Raw genomic sequence first — 16,351 nt, 5'->3', positions numbered from 1 at the left:
CCCTTTCCCCATCTACTAATTTCCCTACTCTGTTTTTAACTGACAAATCCATACTTTCCCTAGGCTTTCTTAACTTGTTTAACTCACTCCAAAATTTTTTCTTATTTTCATTAAAATTTCTTGACAGTGCCTCTCCCACTCTATCATCTGCTCTCCTTTTGCACTCTCTCACCACTCTCTTCACCTTTCTTTTACTCTCCATATACTCTGCTCTTCTTATAACACTTCTGATTTGTGAAAACCTCTCATAAGCTACCTTTTTCTTTTTTATCACACCCTTTACTTCATCATTCCACCAATCACTCCTGTTTCCTCCTGCACCCACCCTCCTATAACCACAAACTTCTGCCCCACATTCTAATACTGCATTTTTAAAACTATTCCAACCCTCTTCAACCCCCCCACTACTCATCATTGCACTAGCCCACCTTTCTGCCAATAGTCGCTTATATCTCATCCGAACTTCCTCCTCCCTTAGTTTATACACTTTCACCTCCCTCTTACTTGTTGTTGCCACCTTCCTCTTTTCCCATCTACCTCTTACTCTAACTGTAGCTACAACTAAATAATGATCCGATATATCAGTTGCCCTCTATAAACATGTACATCCTGGCGCCTACCCATCAACCTTTTATCCACCAATACATAATCTAACAAACTACTTTCATTACGTGCTACATCATACCTTGTATATTTTTTTATCCTCTTTTTCATAAAATATATATTACTTATTACCAAATTTCTTTCTACACATAGCTCAATTAAAGGCTCCCCATTTACATTTACCCCTGGCACCCCAAATTTACCTACTACTCCCTCCATAACATTTTTACCCACTTTAGCATTGAAATCCCCAACCACCATTACTCTCACACTTGATTCAAAACTCCCCACGCATTCACTCAAAATTTCCCAGAATCTCTCTCTCTCTCCTCTACACTTCTCTCTTCTCCAGGTGCATACACACTTACTATAACCCACTTTTCACATCCAATCTTTATTTTACTCCACATAATCCTTGAATTTATACATTTGTAGTCCCTCTTTTCCTGCCATAGCTTATCCTTCAACATTATTGCTACTCCTTCTTTAGCTCTAACTCTATGAGAAACTAAAAAAACTATTGAAATTTGTATACAATCGTAGTGTGCTGCTACTGTTTTATGATAGTTCAACACATTTTCAGTAAATAATTTTTTGATGTGGTGCTGAACGTCAATTTCTTAATGTTCCCAACTTTGTTTCTCAAATGCTATTTTCTTATTTTAAATTAGGTTAAACTTAGGTTAGGCTTGAATTAGGCTTATTGAGGAGCTGTTGCCTATGCCTATAAAAACGTATATTTAGCCACAGATAAGCAAATTACGACAACCGGCTTCGCTACGTTGGCAACGACGCAACGTTCAAATGTAAACGATTATTATTCTTGGTGCGAGAATGAGCTGGATAGTTTATCTGCGCTTAAAAGAGAAGATAAGAGAGGAAGAGGTAGTGACGGTGAGTGAGACAGAGAACAAAATTTGAAGGACCACAGAAGAGAGACCATAGTGGCCGGATATGTGCTTCACTCTCAACTTATCATTTTATTCAGCTGGAGGAGAAGAAAGGGAAGATACTTGTAATCATTGACCGTAATGAGTTTCCGGTAATTACAGCTGTGGGTGCGTCCTAAGTAAGCAAGACGTTCTTCATTGTTCTTGACGACGGGATACTAATGCTGAAGGATCTTAAATCTCGGGCGGGGGGAAGGGAGAATAAGTTTATTTAAATACTGATACACATAAGTACAATTATCATATATAATAACATGTGTAAATTACTTAGGATAACCCAAAAAAAAGTCAGTGACTTATTTCCATCGGGGTCCTTGTAATATCTTATTATTTTAAGACTATTTGTAAGATACAGTAGAAATCAGTCGTGACCGTAGTCTAAAGAATTTTAATATGGTGTACATTAGTAACTCTGGGACATCTTTCCTAACGCTGAGACGGTTGTGACTGGGAGGGGGGGGGGCGTAACTCTTAGACTTAGAGGGTCATGACTCTCGGAGGGAGGATGTAATTCCGCCTGGGCTGACCTTCGTGTTTACTCAGTAATTGGTGGATGCTGGCGTGCGCGCGTCCTAATGAGACTACACTGTAAAACCCACACCGTGGGAACATTGACAGGTTTTTGTTTTTTGTGTGTTTTGTCTTTGTTTTGCTCTCGCTTCCTCCCTCACCTTTTCTAATTCCTTTCCCTGTTTCTCTTCTCCATTTTCTCCCTGTTCTTTCTTCTTCCCTTCCCGCTCTTACTGGTCGTCTCCCCTCACTTTTTGCCCTCTCTCTTCTCTCCCTTTCTACTCTCCTTCCCTCTCACTTCTTCCCTCCTCTCACCAGCCCTCTCATCTCATTTTCTTCTCTGCCTTTTCTAATTGACCATAATTTTTAAAGGGGTGGACCGGTAAGCCAGTGGAAGGTCTCGGTCAGATGGCCAAAAGCTCCAACGGCGGGTCATCATCTAAGACCCGCGTCAGGAAATCGTGTCCTGTTTCCTGATGAACTTTACCTAGCCTTTTATCTATCTCTTATTACACTTCTCCCTCACTATCTCTCTTCCCGCCTCACTCTATCTCCCCCCCCCCCTCTTTAGTTTGTCATTACAGTTGTAGATTGCTGTGACAAGCTATCTTGGATCAAAAGCCCCTCATCAGCATCAAGACAAAACAGAGGCAGACGGTATCTACTCTATTAAATATAACAACCTTCTGAGTTGGATATATCCTTGTTGAAATTCTGAAGGTGATCCAAGGAACCCGTCTTATCGTACTAGACAAAATTTTGGAATGGGCTATGTAGCATTGTGGAATGGGCAGCCACGCATGCAAATAGTCCCATGAATCTTGCCCAAGATATTTTATATCACTGCTGAAAATGTGAAGCCGATCGAATAAGGCGTTCTCAAGTAATAAACGAAAATGTGTGAGATAGCAAAAGAAAATGTTGCCGAGAATGTTAGGAAAACTAGTGTTTCCTCGTTAAACTTAAAAACGCCATAACACGACTTTTTTCCATTTTTTCCCCATTTATATCCTGTTTAAAGTTCTCTACAATCCTGTAAGAAAAATATTTTTTTTTTATTTTTGAAAGCCTAATTTGATCATCTTGCCACGCAACCAGCCCAACATTAATATAAAAATACTTCCTGTTAAAATACATCAACATTTAGGGTTTGAAGCCAGTCAGAAGAGCCATTCTCCAGTTATTACACGAGAAACACTGTACTTAATAAAATTGGCAAATTGAAGTTTACACAGCTCAGTGTAAGTGACAAGTTTTCTTTTAACAAAGTCCACCAATGGTAAAAGTTTAAAGCCGATCAGAAAAATCATTCTCCATCAATTGATTTGATTCCAACGATGCCAAGCTTTTCAACTATTTCAGGAGAATTTCAGATTTGCACCTACTTAGTGTAAACTTATAAGTTATCGTCAGTGATAGTTTGAAGACAGTCAGAAGCGGCATTTTTTAGTTGTTGCATAAAAATGAATATCAGTATTCATTTAATAAAATTGAAGAATTGGCATTTATGCTACCTAATAGCAGCGTGAGACCTGTATTCAGAAGACCATACCAGTGATGAAAATTTGAAGCCTATCCAGTGAGTCATTCTCCAGTTATGGTATAGATTCCAACAATTTCCATAACACGAAGGACGATGAGTACTATCCTAGTCCTAAGTTACATCGACCATTAAATATTGATGTCATTCAGAAGAGATAAACTGATTCGATTCCAGGCTGTGGAACTAATTACCTCATACTCCTGATCTTCACCATTCTTCTTTATATAGGACTGATGAAGCCACTGTGTGGCTAAACGTTTCTTCAATAAAGATACCCAGGTGTTGCACATTTGTCTTAATTTATCAACTTGTTGGTTCTGTGAACCATTGATGTAGATACCTGGGAATCTTGTGTAAGTGGGTGTGGTTGGTGGGAGCCACCCAGTAGGCTCCGGAGTACCATTAAATTAGAGTTGATAACTAAGACACATATTCAATACTTTGGCTTCTGTATTGAGACCTAGGTGTTGCACATGTGTCTTAGTCTTCAACATGGGCTAAGTAGACCTAGTTCCGTGCTCCTGTATTATGTTCTCATGTTCTCCTTCCATCGTCCATCTTCTATGTATGTAATTTCTCTTGTTTCCTCTCTCTTCCCTACCAGATTCTCTGATTTTTCTCCATGCTATTTATGTATTTTATTTTCCTTTCCCTCTCATTTTCTCCTTTTTCATATACACCCTTCATTTTTCTCAACACAGTTCTCTCCTGTCTCTTGAGTTCTCTTCCTCACCCAGTTCTCTCTCTCTCTCTCCATTTCCGTTATTATTCTTTCTCCACTTACTCCCTACTATTGTTTCTGTGCTTCCCTCGCGGCGGGTACAAGAAAGACAGCTGTGTGCCTGTGTCTCCCCCACTCAACAGGTAGGGGTATAATGGTCTCCTCTGGAATTAGTTATGCTTCATTGGCTCCGGATTTAGGGGGATGGAGGGGGGGGGGTTGTCAGCGGCTCCTGTTAGTTGAAGTGTTTTTATTGTAATTAACATATTAAGGTACACAAAGTCCTTTATCCAGCACGTGAATACTTCCATCAGCTATTGGAGTTTCTTGCACACAGGACCGGAGTGTTTTCTTTGTATAGGATAGGATAGCCGGGCTGTGGTTCGTATGGCGGATTGCGTGCGGCCAACAGTAACAGCCTGGTTGATCAAGCCCTAATCCACCGGCAGGCCTGGCCAAGGAATGGGCCGCGGAGGCTTTTACTTCCAGGTAGACACTTGAGCAGGACTGTAGTATCTTACACAGGATTGGACTGTTTTTTTACACAGCATACGACAGTCCAGCAGGTACCTTTGATGAGTTTCGAGAGTCTTTCTATTCCCGGAGCCCGGGCATGGACCAGGCTGGTCTGGTGCTAGCCTGGTCAATCAAGCTGTTGCTGCTAGAAGCCTACTTCCCCACATATTCATCACAGCCTGGTTGTCCTAGCACCTGGTGAAGATACTTGTCTCATTTTCTCTTGAAGACGTCTACACTTGTTCCAGCAGTGTTTCTGATATCTTCTGGTAAGATGCTGAATAATTTGGGGCCATGAATGTTGATACAGTGTTCCCTTATTGTGCCCACAGCACCCCTGCTTTCCACTGGGATTATTTCGCACTTCCTCCCATATCTCTCGTTCCAGTATGTTGTTATGGCAGTGTGCAGGTTTGGGACCAGGACCTCGAACATCTTCCAAGTATATATTATCATGCATCTCTCCTCCGTGTTCCCAGTAATTTAAATGCTTTACTTGCTCTATTTGAGTCGTAAACAATCGCTGTATTTGTTCCAGCTCAGATATTTCTCCAGCCTTGAACGGGGTCGTCAACACTGAGTAATATTCCAAATGAGGGAGCACTAGCGATTTGAAGAGTGTCACCAGTGGCATTATTTCCTTTGTTTTTAGGGTTCTCGATACCCACCCTGTCATTCTCCTGGCTGTCGTGATCTTTGTCGTATTATGTTCTTTGAAAGAAAGGTCACCTGACATATTCCCAAGTCTTTCACGCGTTCCTTTCGTTCTAGTGATGATCCTCTTGAGTTTTGCATACAGTGTTCCTTTTTGAGTTCTTCATTCTTTCCATACCAAAGCAGCTGGAACTTACCAGCGTTGAACGTCATGTTTCCCACTGCCCACTGGAAAACTCTGCTTATGTCTTCCTGTAATTGTTCATTGTCTTCTACCATAGTGACTTTCATTCTTATTTTATTGTCATCTGCAAATGATGATGTAAAACTGTGACGGGTGTTTTTTTTTTTTATCTATGTCTGCTATGAGGATGAGAAACAGCAGAGGTACCAGGACAGTGCCTTGGGGAACTGAGCTTTTTACCTCGCTGATGTTGGATTTTGCTCTGTTTATTACTATTTTTTTGTGTTCTGTGTGTTAGGAACCCGAAAAGCCATCTTCCTACCTTCGCCGTAATGCCTTAGGCCCTCATGATCACTTTTGTTAAACGCCTTTGCAAAATCTGTGTATATTACATTTTCGTTTTGATTGCCTTCCAACTCCTCCGTAATTCTGGCATAGTACTATCTGCAAAGACATAAATAATTAAAATAAAAAAAAATATTGGTTCAGCGACAGTGACAGACGTGATCGTCCTGCTGTAAAAGCACGCTGGTTTGGGTTATGCCGAGTGTGCTGGTCCATGAAATTTGTAATCTGATGTCTCATTACTCTTTCGAAGATTTTTATGATGTGGGAAGTTAGGGCTACTGGTCTGTAATTTTTTAGCTAGTGCTGTACCACCCTTCTTTATGCAAAGGAGCTATGTTTGCACTTTTTAAGGTCTCCGGTATTTCACTTAGATCTAGGCTCTTTCTCCAAAGAATATTGATTGCTCGTGCTAGTGTTACTTTGCACCTTTTTATAACTAGGGCATTCCCTGAATCTGGTCCAGGTGCTGATTGAGTGGGGATGTTATCCATTTCTTTTTCGAAATTTGTAGGACTAGTACTAATGTCAGTTGGTCTGCGCGGTCTTCTGTTGGAGTGAAAAATGTTTGCATTCTCTACCTTGCAGTCATATCTACCTTGCAGAGATACATCATAATCTACACCTGGAAGATCCTGGAGGGACTGGTCCCTAATCTGCAAACAGAAATCACTCCCTACGAAAGCAGAAGACTTGGCAGACGATGCAACATACCTTCAGGGAAAAATAGGGGCACCATTAGTACAATAAGAGAAAACAGTAAGTGTCCGGAGCCCAAGACTGTTCAACAGCCTCCCATCAGCCATAAGAGGAATTACCAATAGACCCCTGGTTGTCTTCAAGAGGGAGCTGGACTGATGCCTAAAGTCAGTGCTGGATCGGCTGGACTGTGGTTTGTACGTTGGACTGCGTGTGGCCAGCAATAACAGTCTCGTTGATCAGGCCCTGATCCACCAGGAGGCCTGGTCGTGGACCGGGCCGCGGGGGCGTTGATCCCCGGAATGCCCTCCAGGTAGACTTTCCAGGTAGCTGGACAGATACTTAGTCAGTGGCGGATCGGGTGGACTGTGATTCACACGTTGGACTACGTGCTGCCAGCAATAGCAGCCTACTTGATCAAGCCCTGATCCACCGGGAGGCCTGGCCATGGACCGGGTCGCAGAGGCGTTGATCCCCGGAATACCCTCCAGGTAGACTCCTGGTTTCACTGCTAGGCGGGCAGGAGCGGTAGGGGTGTAAGGAAATTTGTCTAAATGTTTCCCGGCGTCAGGGAATCGAACCTGAGACCTTGCGATTTTATGTCGATTACTCTCACCAGTAAGGTACGTGACAATACCCTAACCTCCAGCTGAGCAGGTATTGTGTATGTATGTGTGGGTGGGTGGGGGTCCAGGACGACAGCTTGTGTGGTGTGTATTGTTTTGGGGATCCCTGTGGTGTGGGCCATGGTCAGGGTAGGGTATTAATGTTGGGGCCCCTCGGACCTAACTATTGTATTGTTAGAGCCCCTGAGTTTTGAGCCAGGATTAGGTATTGTGTTGGAACCGCTGGGACCTGAACTAGGATAGGGTGTTATGATGGTGGCTTCTGAGTTCTGAACTAGGATATTGTGTTATGTTGGTAGCCCCTGAGACCTGGGCTAGGACAGGGTGTTGGTGGCCCCTGGATCTTGATTCAAGATAGAGTATTGTGTGTGTTTATGTTGAGGTCTGATACAGTTTCTGGTATTGTGTATAATTGATAAATAATACACCTATACAACACCTGGGTATATTAGTATTCCCTGGTACTTTACCAAATAGAAAGGCACTTAAGAAAATAGGAGAACCTGGTCGCTGCAGTTCATTAGCCCCGCCAGCCCGCCCTCCCGGCCGGACGCTGAATATTTCACGTTGCAGCTGGCTGTAGGGACCACTTGTTACAGGACACGGGAGACACCGTGTGGGGAACTGAGTGTATGAGAGTGTGTTGAAGGGGATGTGTAAAGTGTGTGGGGGTAAGTAGGGCGTGTGGATAGGAAAGTGTGGGAGAAGTGGTAAAAATGTGGAATAAGGTATTATGTGCTGGGGTGTGTGGAAAGGTGGCTGTGTGAGTTGGGGTAAGGATGGTGTGCGGAGATTTGGAGTGAAGGTGTAGTGTAGGGTTCCATAGATGGTGTGATCTGTGATGGCGTGGTGTTTGAGATGAGGCGAGTAGATAGTGTAATTTGTGGTGTGACGTGAAGGTGAGGTGTAAGGTGTCATAGGTAGAAAGACTGGAGTGATGGAGGACCCCAACAGTCCTGTACAGAACTGTGGTACAGTAATTAATTTACAAAGTGGACATACAAAGAGTGACGAATAAAGGAGGATTGCTGGAGGCTGGCTAGTTCTGTGCCGGAGGCTGTTGGAAGTGTCCGGGGCCCAAAACTGTTCAACAGCCTCCCATCAAGCATTAGGGGAATTGCCAATAAACCCCTGACTGCCTTCAAGAGAGAGCTGGACAGATACCTAAAGTCAGTGCCGGATCAGCCGGGCTGTGGCTCGTACGTCGGACTGCGTGCGGCCAGCAGTAACAGCCTAGTTGATCAGGCCCTGATCCATCGGGAGGCCTGGTCATGGACCGGGCCGCGGGGGCGTTGATCCCCGGAATAACCTCCAGGTAACCAGGGACACAATGAAGGTACTGGAGAGGAAAAGACCGAAGCATGAAATGTAGGGAGAATAAGTTTTTAATGTGTTTATTACCCAGCAGCACTGATGCCTCACCGGTTGTTAAGCTACTAAGCGGGCTATACGACTTGGATCAGGGGATATTGTTCATAGAAAAAGCAATAACCTTCAACACCACCAAGGACTAAAGATGGATGGTGATATATTATGGTAGTTTGATCCTGCAAAACACGACTGGGTGGAGAACCTGTGATAAGACGTTGCTCGTATAACCTTACCCGTTGACAATCTCATGTTCCAATTGCCGGAAGCTGGGGAGGAAGGTGGTGGTGGCGGATGGTGCGTGACCGGGAGATGTAGGAAATACTAGTAAAAGAAATAATTGTGTGGTAAGACGCAAGGAGAAGGTAGGTGGATGAGAAGTAATGTTGAATGGTGGATCAGATGGAGGATGATTGACCAGGTGGAGGGTGACAAACAGTCCCTCCTGGGAGGTATCCGTCAGTAGGGACGTGTAATTTACTACAAGGTCACTACACTCTTGCGTGAGACTAGACACTCGCACACCAAGGCTGCTCCGGCTATCTACCTTTATTCTTTCATGTTGCAATTAAGTGACCTCCTCCAACACTAGTATCAGAGAGAAAGATGCGAAAGAGCTATCACTGAAGACAGCGCCATGGAACTTCTGGTCTCTCACTGTCCGCCAAACAGTGTGACAGAACCACACACACAAATGCTGAGTGAGGGATACACCGTGACCTTCCGTGGAAGGTGTCACGGGGTCTTGAAGAACAGTCATGCTACATCTTACACACACACACACACACACACACACACACACACACACACACACACACACACACACATACACATACACACACACACACACCAAACTAGTGAAGAGGCGGGACCAGGAGCTGAGTATCGACCCCTGCAAAAACAAATAGGCGAGTACAAATAGGAGAGTACACACACACACACACACACACACACTGGTCCTAGTAGCGACCAGTAAAGAGGAGGGGCGAGGAGCTGTGAATCGACCCCTGCAACCACAATTAGGCGAGTACACACACGCTCTCAAACTAGTGAAGAGACGGGGCCAGGAGCTGTGAATGGACTCCTGCAACCACAGTTAGGTGAGTACACACAAACACACACTCACACACTCTCAAACTAACACACACTCTGTAGACTAGATTGTATTATGTTCTAGCCTTCAGGGGTCTGGTGTTATTGAAACAGCCATCATCATTAAAATTACAAAAAGTAAGAAGTCTAGCAATACCAGTGTGATTGGTGTTGGGTACGGAGCACAGTTAAGTCTAACACACTCAGTCCATGCACTCAGCCCCAGGCCCAGACTCGTGGAACTCTGTTTTCATTAAGAACTGCAAGAAACCCCTCTCGCGTGCCCTAAGTACACTATGGAGGAGGAGCTTAGACATGGGTGAAATTCCAGTCAATTAAAACGACGAATATAGCCCCACTCCATAAAGGTGGCAGAAAAGCATTAGCTAAGAACTATAGACCAATAGCTCTGACGTCCCGCATCATAAAAATCTTTGAAAGAGTGCTAAGAAGCAGGATTGCAAATCACCTGGATTCCCAAAATCTGCACAGTCCAGGGCAACATGGGTTCAGGGCAGGTCGCTCCTGCCTCTCACAACTACTGGATCACTATGACATGGCCTTGGATGCACTGGAAGAAAATCAGAATGCAGATGTAATATACACAGACTTTGCAAAAGCATTTGACAAATGCGATCATGGCGTAATAGCCCATAAAATACGTGCTGAAGGAATAACTGGGATAGTGGGGAGATGGATCTTCAACTTCCTAACAAATCGAACAGAAAGAGTAGTGGTCAACAGAGTTAAATCGGAGGCTGCCATAGTGAAGAGCTCTGTTCCACAAGGCACAGTACTCGCCCCCATCTTATTCCTCATCCTCATATCAGACATAGACAGAGATATACATCACAGCACCGTATCATCCTTTGCGGATGATACTAGGATCTGCATGAGGCTGTCATCTGCTGAGGACGCGGTTAACCTCCAAGAAGATATAAACAAAGTTTTCCAGTGGGCAACGGTAAACAATATGATGTTCAATGAGGACAAATTCCAACTACTCCGTTATGGAAAACTGGAGGAGATAATAACTAGAACAGAGTATACTACAGACTCTGGCCATACAATAGAGCGGAAAAATAATGTAAGGGACCTAGGAGTAGTAATGTCTGAGGATCTCACTTTCAAGGATCACAACAGTGCCACGATCGCACGTGCAAAGAAAATGATAGGATGGATAATGAGAACGTTCAAAACGAGAGATGCCAAGCCAGTGATGATTCTTTTCAAATCACTTGTTCTCTCTAGGCTGGAATACTGCTGTACATTAACATCTCCATTCAAAGCAGGTGAAATTGCAGATCTAGAGAGTGTACAGAGATCCTTTACTGCACGTATAAGTTCTGTCAAGCACCTTAACTACTGGGAACGCTTGGAAGCACTTGACTTGTACTCGTTGGAACGCAGGAGGGAGATATATATAATAATCTACACTTGGAAAATCTTGGAAGGAATGGTCCCAAATCTGCACACAGAAATCACTCCCTACGAAAGTAAAAGACTGGGCAGGCGATGCAAAATGCCCCCAATAAAAAGTAGGGGGCGCCATTGGTACACTAAGGGAAAACACCGTAAGTGTCTGGGGCCCAAGACTGTTCAGCAGCCTCCCATCAAGCATTAGGGGAATTGCCAATAAACCCCTGCCTGCCTTCAAGAGAGAGCTGGACAGATACCTAAAGTCAGTGCCGGATCAGCCGGGCTGTGGCTCGTACGTTGGACTGCGTGCAGCCAGCAGTAACAGCCTAGTTGATCAGGCCCTGATCCATCGGGAGGCCTGGTCATGGACCGGGCCACGGGGGCGTTGATCCCCGGAATAACCTCCAGGTATACAGGAGAAACAGAAGAATCTAGTGACACCACTATCGTTGTTAGTGCTGGGTGTGAGCGACTTAACCTAACTGAGAACCCACAATTGCCCCTATGTTCTTTTTGACTAACATCGAGGGGGATTTTTCCCACATTCTTTAAATTTTGTCCTGGGAATTATGGAAGGGGCCATTCTTCTGTTTTGTTCTTTAACCAAGTTTGACACACACACAAACGATGATCAAACTTAATACAAAGTATGTGGCCAGCCCTATGGTCACTATCTTGAACACTGTGTGCTTAATTGTCCACTTATTGAGGAATATAGTTAGTATAATAACCTATGTAACATGTCAAGATATCTTACTAATGGAAATAAGATACCAGATATATTCAGCAAATTTCCTGATTTATTCTGTGACAGATACGTGAACTGTAGACAAATCTAGATGCACTCCTGTTAACCCTTTTGGGGCCTAGTTCCTAAGCCTTTTGTGTATCCATATGCTTTTGCGCTACCGTTCACAGGATGGATATGGGGTGCACAATAAACTAGCCTCTTCGGTGGCAAAATCTAATCTACCAATTGAGTGCTAAAGTGGTCCTCAACACTCAGATGGAATTGAACCATCTGATGAACTACCTGGTGTCTGTGGCTGCTGAAGTTACTGAGGTCACCTGTGGATCACTTGCTAGGGCCTTTCGTACTCCCAGTTTAAATAGGTGCTTTGCTGACCTTACTCTGTTAATTCTGGACAAGCCATCCTGGGGTTGTGCCCTTGGCACTGCTTGTCGCGTTGGTATAGAGTACGGGAATTAGTGATTGGGCAATTATTTTTTTTATTAGTCAGATGGTAGCCTTCCATTTCTTTTAATACATCTGCTTCTCTCTTTCTCTTCCATATAACTTAACATTTATGTCTGTTAAGTCATTAGCCTCCTCTCCAGGTTCCTCGAGGAAGCGACTTCTTATGACCCCTGTGCCGACATGGTTCGTGGAGGAGACCCAGCAACTGATTGTTGCTGGTCCTAGCCATGATTCAGTCCCTGTTTTCAAGGACCAGTTCATAGACATCCCAGTCACATGCTTTGTCTATTCTTGTAATGTTGATAAGAATGCCGATGTTATCTTTATTCTGATTAATGTTGGGCAGGTTATTTCCTCCTGGCATAACAAACTTTTCTGTGAATACTGATGTTATCTCTACCCTTATGTTGTCCCTCCGTATGGTGAGCACTGAGCAGGTGACATTCTTGGGAATGATCTTTAATCGGGGACTGGACCTACACTTCTGTTTCACCTCTGGTCTACACCTACCAACCATAGCTTATTCTGTGATCTTTGCAATAGAGCTGTTTGTTCATCATGGGAAGTTTTCTGTGCCGTTTATTGTGCAGATGAAGGCTACTCTTTTCGACTGTGGCCTCACTACACAGAGGTTGGTTTCTCTTCCTGCCCTCCTTGAGCAGTGCCTGAGATATATATATTTATTAATGGGGTGGGTGGGAACCACTAAGTTCCAAGCTAATTTCTTGCAACATGATTTTTATTCATGCTTTAAGAATGAAGGACTTTACTGATGGGTCAAAACGAGGGGAAGGGGGGTGTTGGCTTTGTTGTGATCCCAGTAAAGACCCTTATTGTGCACAGTTACCAAATTACTCTTGTGTGTCCACCGAGGAGCTCCACGCAATCTTTGCTGCTCTTGTCCTGAGAGCCGACCGTGGTTGATCTCGGCTCACTTCCTACTCTGATTCCCAGTGCACTCCATTTGCTCTGGCCCAGTATGCTATTTTCTCCTTGTGGTACAGAAGTTCCGGGAGTGGTTAGCTGGTCTCTACACTCAGCACAAGGATGTCGAGTTATGTTGGAGCTCAGGCCATATTAGTGTCCTGGGAAATGAACAGACAGATGGTGATACAAAAGCTGCTATAACGAGCTCGCTTTATAGCAGATTTCTGCCTTACAGTGACTTCATGGGCCACATACATAGATATGTCTTTGGGAAGTGGTGGGTCCTACGAACAAGCAAGTTTTGAAGGGTTTTACAGGATGTAGACGTTTGAGCTTCTTAAAGAGGAATCGTCACTTTGAAATGAATCTCTGTCGATTGAGGACCGGTTGTGCAACTGACTGTGGAACACATTTTAACTATTTGCTCATGACATGTCTTCTAATATTGTCAATTTCTTGGCATTTTTATTTGGTGGGGTTATTTAAACCTGGTGTGGTATTTATTTGTGTTTTATTCATGATAATAGGTTTTTATTGTTTATACTCTTTGATGTTCTTTTGTCAGTTCTTATTTTTTTTATTAACAAAAGCACTTAATGATCTACCTGCTCAGATCTCAGAATTACCTACCTACAATAGCTGGTCTCCATATTCTTTTTTTTTTACTTGTAAAAGCTTGCGTTACAAACTATCAAAAGATTCAGTATAAATTCTTGTGTTATTCTTATTGATATTTTGCGAGCTATGTTCGCCTTGCCAAGGTTCTCATCTGGGGAGTGTGTTTCAGGCATTAAGTAGTGACCCGGCTGTCATCAGGTTATGATCAGGTTGCCACTAGGTTGAGACCAGGAACAAAACAAGTAGTAGACGAGGTGAGAGAGAGCTACGGTGTCCATCCACACTGTACCAAGTATTGATTTGTGTGTTGCCTGTTGCCCCAGGTGCGTGTCCCTACATGAGGCAACGACGACTGCTGCTCTTGGGTGCTGGAGGGTGTGGCTCCTGTACTTACCTAGTTGTGGTGAGGGGTTTAATCCACTGCTCCTGATCCCGCTGGAGGTTGTAGCCTCTGTACTGACCTAGTTGTGCGAGACTCGAGCCACTCCTCGTGACTCAGCTGGAGGGTGTGGCTCCTGACCTCACCTAGTTAGGGTGTGAGGGTCGAGTTTCTGCTCCTATCCTCTCTCTCGATTGCTCAGAAACGCATGCTAAATACCAATCTCTTGGGGCCAATCTAATCTATTCTTACAGGTGTATTGAAACTTTTCACCACTTCCTTATCCTGATTATTCCACTTCGTAACAACCGTCAGACTAATATACCTGTTCCTTGGGCTGTGTCAGCCCCGGGTGGGAGGGGTTCTACAGATGAGAGGCAAGCTATATACGGTTTGGCAGGATGTAGACTTTTGGGCCTTCTCCTTCAACAGGAATCGTCACTTTGAGACGACGTAGTCAGCTGAGGATTAGGCACACATCTCACCCACAACCACATATTTACAAGTGCTCCTGCTTCCTTCTGCATAGCTTGTGGCATGCAGCTGACTACACTGATGCTGACTATTTTAACTTCCTGCAATAATATTTGTGTTGCGCGTTTTATTCACGATAGTATTTTTTAATAGTTATTTTAATGTTTGATGTTTTTTGTGTATTTTTTTTTTTTGTTGTTGTTGCCGAAAATGTCGAAGGATCCACCTGGTGAAAGCGTTCTTCATGTCTCAAAACTTTCATAATGTCATTGTGAATTATTTGCATATTTTGGATCCATTTTTATTCCCTTTTCCCCAGTCCCTTCGTTTCAAACTGTTACTCTGCCCTGTCGGGTCTTGAGTATCTTGTACTATACATCATGTCTTCCTGTTAGAAAATTAAAACTGCCCACGCTTCTCTTTATTGATTTTGCACTCATTTTATGTTCTGTTAAACCATAATCACACTTGTCGAACGGTTTTACAAAGTTCCTGCATACTAAATCTACATTCTCTTTGTATTCTAGTGCATCCAAGATCGTGTTGTAATGGTTCAGTTATTACCAAAGGTATCAGCGACCTGTTTTAAGTTTACCAAAGGTACTCAGCACTGGGCAGTTTTTATAATTCCATGTTTTAACATTCTCGCTTAAAGCTCTTTTAAAGATTTTGATAAAGTGGGACGCCAGTGCTGTTGGTTTTTAGTTTTCTGTAATTGGTTTCTTGCTACTTTTATGGAGTAGAGCTAGTATATCCGAGGTCTTTAATGACTGTGGGAGGATTCATGTCCGGACTCCCTCTGCAGGCAGAGTGGGTGGGCATGCTGGCAGCTGCTTCGTCAAGGTCAAGTGAGGTTACAGTTATGTCAGAAATTTTGAAGATGTTGGCGGAGTTTTGAATCTCATTCAGGAAAAGTTCATTTAGATAAATAATCTTTGTTCTGATTAACGGCTCACTGAACGCAAGAGTCATATTGTGGCATCGGTATTTCGCTTATTATGTTGTTGTCATCAGTGACAGTTACTTATGTAAGCCTCACATCTACAAGCTGGATGTAGTTTTGTCCCAAAATGAACATAATTTTTTTTTTAGTTCAGTTTCATAAATGGGTTTTTGCTTGTTCTCTCTTTTGGGCTCTGTATGATGCATTGAGTTTAATCACAGTATTTTTTATGTCACTAATCATTATTTCATTTCTCAATGACCCCGCGCTTAAGAAAGTGTGAGATCCTTAAGAAGTTCACTGATTGTTTGTCTTGGTATGTAGATGCAGCGTCTGTCTCTAATGTGCGTCTTTTTGTGTGTGTGTGTGTATGGTATGACTCTGGAGTATGCTTATAGTATATGGTATGACTGGAGCATGCTTATATGTATGGTACGAGTCTGGAGCATGCTTATAGTGTATGGTTCGAGTCTGGAGCATGCTTATAGTGTATGATTCGAGTCTGGAGCATGCTTATATGTATGGTTCGAGTCTGGAGCATGCTTATAGTGTATGGTTCGAGTCTGGAGCATGCTTATAGTG

This window comes from Cherax quadricarinatus, chromosome 21 (genome assembly GCF_038502225.1).
Source record: "Cherax quadricarinatus isolate ZL_2023a chromosome 21, ASM3850222v1, whole genome shotgun sequence".
In the NCBI taxonomy this organism is placed as follows: Eukaryota; Metazoa; Arthropoda; class Malacostraca; order Decapoda; family Parastacidae; genus Cherax; species Cherax quadricarinatus.
The sequence above is the reverse complement of the archived record's forward strand: the minus strand, read 5'-3'. Positions refer to the sequence as shown.